Below are 8,878 nucleotides of genomic sequence, written 5' to 3' on the forward strand. Positions count from 1 at the left end.
AAAAAAAAAAAAAGACATAGCTGATCAACATCACTAATTATCAGGGAAATGCAAATCAAAACCGCAACGGGATCTCACCTTAGGCCTGTCAGAATTCAAAAACATAAGAAATAACAAGTATTTGCAAGGAGAAAAAGGAACCCTCATACACTGTTGGTGGGAATTTAAATTGGTTTAGCCACTGTGGAAAAGAGTATGGAGCTTCCTCAAAAAATTAAAAATAGAAATATCATATCCATTAATTCCACTATTGAGTACTTACCCAAAGAAAACAAAAACACTAGTTTGAAAAGATATATGCACCCCTGTTTATTTCAGCATTATTTACAATAGCCAAGATATGGAAGCAAACTAAGTGTCCATCAATAGACAAATGTCTAAGGAAGATGTAAAGTGTACACACACACACAGACACACACACACACACACACACACACACACGGGAGAATATTACATGGCCATGAAAATGGATGAGTTCTTGCCATTTGAGAAAACATTAATGGACCTAGAGAGTATTATAATAAGTGAAATAAGTCAGACTGAGAAGGACAAATACCATATGATTTCATGCATAAGTGAAATCTAAAACAAACTAAACTAAATAAATGAACAAGCAGAAAGCAGAATTAGACCTATAAATACAGAGAACAAATGGATGGTTGCCAGAGAAGAGGGGAATAGGGAGTTGGGCAAAATGGGTGAAGGGGAGTGGGACATAGAGGCTTCTGGTTATGTAATGAATAAGTCATGGGAATAAAAGGCACAGCATAAGGAATATAGTCAATAATATTGTAATACCAGTGTATTGGGACAGATGGCAGCTACACTTGTGATGAACATAGCATAATGTATAAACTTGTCTAATCACTGTGTTGTACACCTGAAACTTATGTAACATTGTGTGTCACCTATACTCAAATAAATATAAAAAATAGATATAAAAGCAAATAAAATACAAAAAGATATAGCTGAGCTAAAAGAAAATGGAGTGAATGATGAAAAAGCAATATTTAAACAGAATTCCCAAATTAAAGACAGATGAGCAGGATAAATAATAAATCTACATCTAGATACTTCTTAAGGAAACTGTAATGTCAAAAACAAAAAATTTGGGGCACCTGGGTGGCTCAGTAGGTTAAGTGTCTGCCTTCGGCTCAGGTCATGATCCCAGGGTCCTGGGATTGAGCCCCACATCGGGCTCCCTGCTCAGTGGGGAGCCTGCTTCTCTATCTCCTCCACTTGTGCTTTCTCTCACTATCTGCTTGTGCTCTCTCTCACTATCTCCGTTGCTATCTCGGTCTCTCTCAAAGAGATAAATACAATCTTTAAAAAAAAATTTTTTTTCAGGCTACCAGACAAAATAGATTGTTCACAAAGGAGCAGCAAATATACCTCTTTAACAATAGAGGCCAGGAGATAATGGAAGTTACAGCATCTTTCAAAAGCTGAAGAGAAATAACTAAGTTATGTGCAGTTAGAACTAACATTCAAGAGGGAGGTCAAGATAAAGACATTTACATGTATAAAAAGACTAAGAAAGTTCATGTCTCAGAGATCCACGCTTAAAGATCTATTAAAGGACGCAGAAGGATATATGAAATAATGGTGAACAAAAAAGTGGGTAAACTATGTCAGTAAATTTGTGAGCCATTGTCTGTAAAAAAAATAAAATGACAATGTGTTAAAAAGAGAAAAGTCAAAAAAGGAAAATTCTTGATGATAATAAGTTGAGGAGGAGGTGATTTGTCAGTGTTGAAGGAGTGAAGTATATTTAAGTTCTGTGTAGTAGGAAGAGGGTCGAGATTCTGCATACATTCAGTTTTTATTAGAAACTCTTAGATTGAAGTGTATAGGTTAAAAAATAGACAGTAGCTATTACAAACGGTAACTACTACTAGATAGAAATATTATTTAAAACTTCCAAATATGGGTGCCTGGCTGGCTCATTTGGTAGAGCATGCGACTCTTGATCTCAGGGTTATAAGTTGAAGCCCCATGTTGGGTGTAGAAATTATTTTATTTAAAAAAAAATGAAATCGTTAAAAAAATCACTTCCAATTAAGCAGAACAAATGAGAATTTATAAACCTTTATTAATTAAATGAAATTAGGAAAGTGGGACAAAGAAAAGGTATGGCAAACTGAAAACATGTAAAGGTAGTTGTAACAGTCAGCATTGTAATACCACTTACTGTGTATGTGCTAGACACTATTCTCAGTACTTTATTTATTTTAGCTAACATCTCTCTAAGATACTGTTAGTACCTTCATTTTGTAAATGAAATGAGGAAGTTAAGGCACAAAGAGATTGACCGGTGTATTGTAATGGTAAGAAGTGGAGCCAGGATTTGAGCCCAGGCAGTCTGGCTCTAGAATTCAAAATATGTCTAAATATAAAATTAATTACAGGAAATATTATCAGATTAAGCTAACCCATATAAAGATGAAGATTAAAATGGGATAGAAAAACAAAACATAGCTGTATAATGCTTGGCAAGAGGCACACCTAAAGGAATCACACAGAAAGGTTGAAAATTATAGGGACGGGAAAAGATATGCCCCAACATTATTAACTAAAAAAAACTGCTGCTATAATATTAATATCAGGCAAAATAGAATTTTAGGGGGAAAATATTAAAGGATTGAAAGACCCATTACATAATTTTAGAAAGAAATAGTCCACCCAGAAATATTGTATGATTTTAATAACATGGTCTTTAGGAGCATCTGCGTGGCTCAGTTGGTTAAGTGTCTGACTCTTTTTTTTTTTTAAAGATTTAAAAAATTTTTTTATTAGAGAGTACAAGCAGGGGGAGCAGCAGAGGGAGAAGGAGAAGCAGGCTCCCCGCTGAGCAGGGAGCCCGATGCAGGGCTCGATCCTAGGACCCCAGGATCATGACCTGAGCCGAAGGCAGACACTTAACAGTCTGAGCCACCCAGGCACCCGAAGTGTCTGACTCTTGATTTCAGCTCAGGTCATGATCTCAGGGTCGTGACATTGAGCCTCACGTGGGGCTCTGTGCTCAGCGTGGAGTCTCCTTGAGATTCTCTCTCTCCCTCTGCCTCTCCGCTTGCTAGTTCTTTCTCTCAAAATAAATAAATAAAATCTTTTAAAAATATATGACTAAGTGTGTAAATCAGAAGCTGATGAAATTCTAATGAATATTTAACATGTCCACAATGATGGGAGATTCTGAAATACTTTTATTTAAAAACTGCTGATTCAGGCAAAGAAGATATTAGTAAAACTATTGAAAATATGAACAAAATCAACAAGCTTGATTTATTGGATATATATAAAATATATACCCAACAAATGCTGAATAGACTTTATCTGCTATAAATAGAACATTTACAAAAGTTGATCATGTATTATATCATAAAGGCAATCTTAATAAATTTCAAAGCATAAATAAAAATCTTCCTGTGTTTGTATGTATGTATGAAAGAGAGGAGGGGGGAGGGAGGCAGATTCTCTACATTAACATTAAAGCGAGAAAACCTACATGATTATTTCAATAGATGGCGTTGTATGACCACAATGGAATCAAATTATAAATAATTAAAGACATCTTTTAAATGTATGGAAAGGGGCACCTGGGTGGCTCAGTTGGTTAAGCGGCTGCCTTCAGCTCAGGTCGTGATCCCAGGATCCTAGAATTGAGCCCCGCATCGGGCTCCCTGCTCAGTGGGGAGCCTGCTTCTCCCTCTCCCTCTGCCTGCCTCTCTGCCTACTTGTTCTCTCTCTCTATCTCTCTGTCAAATAAATAAAATCTTATAAATAAATAAATAAATAAAATAAAATAAAATGTATGGAAACATGGGTGCCTGGGTGGCTCTGTCAGTTAAGTGTCTGCCTTTGGCTCAGGTCATGATCCCAGGGTCCTGGGATCGAGTCCTCCATTTCTGCTTAGCGGGGAGTCTGCTTCTCCCTCTCCCCCTCTCTCTCTCAAATAAATAAATAAAATCTTAAAAATAAAATAAAATATGGAAACTTTAAAATGCCCTCCTTAATAACTAATGACTTAAAAAGGAAATAATGGGAATTATAAAATTTGGGGGGCTCAAAGATAATGTACTACATATCAAAACTTGTAGGATGCAGTTAAAAGGAGAGAGGTAAACTTGCAGCCTTAAAAACACAAGTATGAAAAAATAGATTAAAAAAATTAAGCATTTAATTGAAGAAAGTAAAAGAATAATACAGGTAGCCTAAGCAAAGCAAAGAAAGTCAAAAGAAAAAAAAATTAATGAAATAAAAAACAGTATCAAAGATCAACAAATCCAAATGCTGGTTCTTAAAAAAATAAGTAAATTAAAAACTAGTAAACAGACATCTAGCAAGACTGATCAAGAAAAAAAAAAAAGTAAAATTAAAGACAGTATTCACTACTGAAGTCCAAGAGCTTTAGAATTTATGCTCTGAACTAAGTTACACTGACTTTCAAAAGAAAATGCTAGGGACAACTTTAAATCATTAAATTTGATAATTAGGTATAATGTGAAAATGATAAAAGTTTTCTGGGAAGAAATAAATGTCAAAATCAATTCAAGAAGATCTAGATAACCCATTATCATGGAAGAAATTGAATAATCAGAAATTCTCCTTTCCCTTTCTTTTCCCTACCAAAAGAAAGTTTACAGGGAAGTTTTACCATGCCTTCACAGGAATAGATTACTCCCTATGTTATATCTCCTATGTCAGAAAATTTAAAAATAAAACAAATGCTTTAAGCAACTCATTATATGAAACTGATAGCAAAACTGGATTAGGACAATGCCAAAAAATTTTTAAAGGGAAAATACACTTGTTAAACACAGATGAGACTATCTTAAACACAATGAATCAAATTTTGTAGTACTTGTGTATTAGTGTAATTTTCAACATTAAAGGATTAAAAGATTAAAGGAAAAAAACCCTCCATTATTATTTCAATAGATGACATTAAAAACTTTTGATAATTTCATAATCAACCAAAAGTGGGGGAAAGGCCTTCTGGCAAGCTTGGAATAAAATGGATCTGGAATTTCTTTAACTGGATGAAGGGAATATTCTCAAAACCTAGAGTGAGCAATCATATTTCATGATCAACTTTAGAAGACTTTCTGTCAAAATCAGAAAAAAAAAAAAAGTATGCTCTCCCTGCTTCTATTAAGCAGAATGCTAAGAGGGCTCAGGCACTGGAATAACACAAGAAAAAGAAATTAAGAATTAAAAGCAGAGACAAAATTGGTAATGAGAATAAACCATTTGTGTTGTTTTGCAGGAAATTCTTGTTTAAAAAAATGGCTCTGCTATTCCAACTTCAGAGTTTAACGCAACTTATGTTTTAAAAAGGCCAAATTCAGTTGTAAATGATGGTGTCTCTCTCTTAGCCTAGCTAACTAGTAATAATAAAAACAGTGTTTTCCATTTAGCAATTATGTTTATAGGTTGTACAATTAAACTGATGAGATTACTTTATCCAACCACCAGTAAGTAGTTTTACAGATTATAAGGAGGTTTGTGAGGAAAAAAATGAAATAGTTTATTCCAACTCTTTTTTTTTTTAACTCCAGCTAACTCTTAATTCTAATTATTCTTTTGTGCAGAGATGAAATGAAGTAAAGATGCTATGAAATAGAAAATATGAATGGAAGGATTTTTGTGTGTGTGAGAAGATTCGTTGAGCTTACACGGGTTGCCTTAGTCTGAATTTAAATCTGTTCACATTTTGGATCCTGTCCCAGAACTCTGAAGTACACACTGCTTAGCCAAACTTAACCTTAGCTCTGAAAGCTAAGGTAATGTCGCAGACCCATGGTGTGTTCTAGTCTTAGTCATTGTTCACTGGTAACCTGGACAGAGTACATGGCATGTGGTGGTGTGTCACCCGCCCCCTGTCTGCCTCTCCTCCATCCTATTTTACACTCCGCTTTTCACATTTTATGGTTTGTTTATCTTTCTTCTTTTCCTCCAAGGAAGCTGGAATATTCTTTTTTGCTGACTGAATTGAAAATTATTCAGTGAAAAGAAAACTGCAGCGATTCAGGGATGTTTCCATTTAGGAACAAAAATGAACACTTGAGTTAAATTGTATTTGAGTTATTTTTCACATTGTTTATGTATTTTTAATGTTTTGGTTTGGTTCATTTGAACATTTCATTGTTTAAAGTATTGCTTTTGTAGAATTTGTAGTACTCTCATCCACCCTGTCTATCCTGGACCTATGATCTTTGATAGACTGGAGAGGCTAATATTTAAGAGAGGAGTTTCCTGGCCTATGTTATGAGATGGGCCATAATTTCTGCCTCATTTCAACTAGAGTGTGTCAACTTGATAGGATGCGACAGGTGGACATTCTGCTGACCAGCATCTGATAGGGGAAGGTGGAGGCCCATGATGGATGGTTGTGTCTGATGACAAAATAAGCAATTCCATGAAAATGAGTGTGCAGAATAAAATTGGGACCAGCAGATGGTGGAGCTATGCTGTATCGTATTTCTTCCTTAGCTATGAGATTTGCTGTGGCCGCCTTTTCACAGAAGCCAGCTGGGGTTGTCTATTAACTGCCAGCACCCATTGGTTTGGGTAGAAGGAACTTGTTGCTTTCTTTAGAATTTGTTCAGCCTCTCATTTTCATGTATGGCTTTATGTTCATCTGGTGGTAAAACATGATATTTAAAAGCAGAATATATGAGAACTGACCTTTCCTTGGAGAACATCCCAGCTAGATCCCATTTCCACAATATGATTATGCTTTGACATCTGGCTCTTTCCTGTTTCTTTTTTCTTTAATCCTCTGATATTTTAAATTTCTGTGATCTCTGCTGTTGTCACTTCAAATCTCATTACTGAAAGTTCTTTTCATTTTGTGAAGAGAAGAAACATTTCTCAGAAAACACCAACACAGAATATTGGGCTGTAATATAAACTTAAATCTAACGAACTGCTCGTTTTAGCTTTACTTTGTAATATATTAAATTTACTGATCTGGAGTACCTTTAAGAAACATGTTTTGGTTTAATTTCTTAAACTTACCCGCTAGTTAAAATAGTTCCACTAGAGATAGAGTAAAATTCATTATAACTAACGTTGCCTGAACTGGTGTAGAGATTCTTTAGTATTTGAGATGAAAGAAAGGCAGAAACTACAGATAGGTTCATGTGAGGGACAGAAGCCTGGGAGTGCATCTTGGAGTCATGCTTGCTATCTATCCCTGGGGAGTCCAGGTTATGAAAGAAAAGAAGATTCACCTGACACATATGCTGCTTATTTTAGTGTTCTGTAGTTAGAGTCTTTCAGTAGCAGTTTGAATTTGATGGGGATTTAATGATGTGTGAGCTGTTAAAAATAAGAAAGTAAGTTTGTGGCCGAGAACAGAGATTTAAAAAGGGCAGGTAGTAAAATAAAAGGCAGAGCAGGAAAAATGTGGTCTGTATAGCTGTCTTTAAGGGACATCTTGTTGACATACGGACATCCAGGCCTTAGACCTCTCTATTCCTGCATTTGAGGAGCGGGTGGGGGTGTGAAGCTTTCCTCAAAAAGCCATCTTAGGGGCGCCTGGGTGGCTCAGTCGTTAAGCGTCTGCCTTTGGCTCAGGTCATGATCCCAGGGTCCTGGGATCGAGCCCCACATGGGGCTCCCTACCCCGCGGGAAGCCTGCTTCTCCCTCTCCCACTCCCCCTGCTTGTGTTCCCTCTCTCGCTGTCTCTCTCTCTGTCAAATAAATAAATAAAATCTTTAAAAAAAAAAAAAGCCATCTTAGTGCATCCTACCATGCTCACGTATCATGTGAAATTTTCACTACAGTATGAGTTAGGAAAGGAGTTTGAAAAATACCCTGGCTGACTCTGGGAGTTTCTTCTTTAACTATCTCAATTAAGTAGGTCGTTGGAAGCCATCTAGGAGCACAGTGAACCCCAGGACACAGGAGTTAATAAGACCTGCCCCAAAAGCACAAGCATGGGTGATGCTGTAGTTGGAGAATGTCCTGTATTGCCAGAGCTGATTCAGGTTCTCTGGCTGGCTAGAAGAGTTTTGTTTCCTTTCTCACTGCTACGTGTGCCTCCCTCTGTGTAGGAAGAATTGCAAGTATTAGAAATGTAGTAAAAAAAGAATATATATATATTCTTGATGAATATATGAATATATGTATATTCATTGGTTTGCCTGAGATGTTTAAGAAATGGCCACAGCCAAATCCAGGTCCTTCCCTAGGGTTTTATGAGCTCTGTCAGTTTCCTCCACCTTTTGGGTGCTTTTTGCTTTGACTTCATTCTCAGACAGGCTCTCCTTGCTAATAGATAACAAAGATGCTCAGCTTCCATCCCACCAGCTTAGAAACCTCAGCAAAAAGAATGCCTCTTTCTTCCAGTAGTTCCAACGAAAATCCCAAAGCTGACTTTTATTTCCCTAATTTGTGTATATTCTTATCCCTGATCCAATCACTATTATGTACCGGTTAGGCCTGGGTCTTTTTTGCCCATCTCTGGGGACTGAGGGTGGGTCAGCCCCTCCTGAACCATAGGGGAGGGAAATGAGGATGCTGTCAACAGTAGAAGAGGAAGGGGATGCTGGACAGTCAGAAACAACAAAATGTCCACTATATCTGTCCCCAAAGCTATTTATTTATTTTTTTAAAAGATTTTATTTATTTATTTGAGAAAGAGAAAGAGGGAGAAAGAGCATGAGCAGGGGGAGGGGCAGAGGAAGAAGCAGGCTCTCCGCTGAGCAGGGAGCCGGATGCAGGGCTCCGTCCCAGGACCCTGGGATCATGATCTGAGCTGAAGGCAGATGCTTAACCGACTGAGCCACCCAGGTGCCCCATCCCCAAAGCTATTTAATGGGGGAGGATTTTCCTTCAGCCCAGAGCTCACTAGCAGCTGGGTTCTTCAGA

General features: G+C 37.0%; 1 protein-coding gene across 4 annotated transcripts in view; it reads left to right on the plus strand.

The window, feature by feature from the left end:
• Positions 1–8,878, plus strand: part of FKTN (fukutin) — a 43,548-nt gene that overhangs the window by 28,875 nt on the left and 5,795 nt on the right. The gene's annotated exons all lie outside the window — the stretch shown is intronic.

The sequence above is a fragment of the Leptonychotes weddellii genome, chromosome 14 (assembly GCF_054177405.1).
Source record: "Leptonychotes weddellii isolate Sample4059 chromosome 14, ASM5417740v2, whole genome shotgun sequence".
Taxonomy (NCBI): domain Eukaryota; kingdom Metazoa; phylum Chordata; class Mammalia; order Carnivora; family Phocidae; genus Leptonychotes; species Leptonychotes weddellii.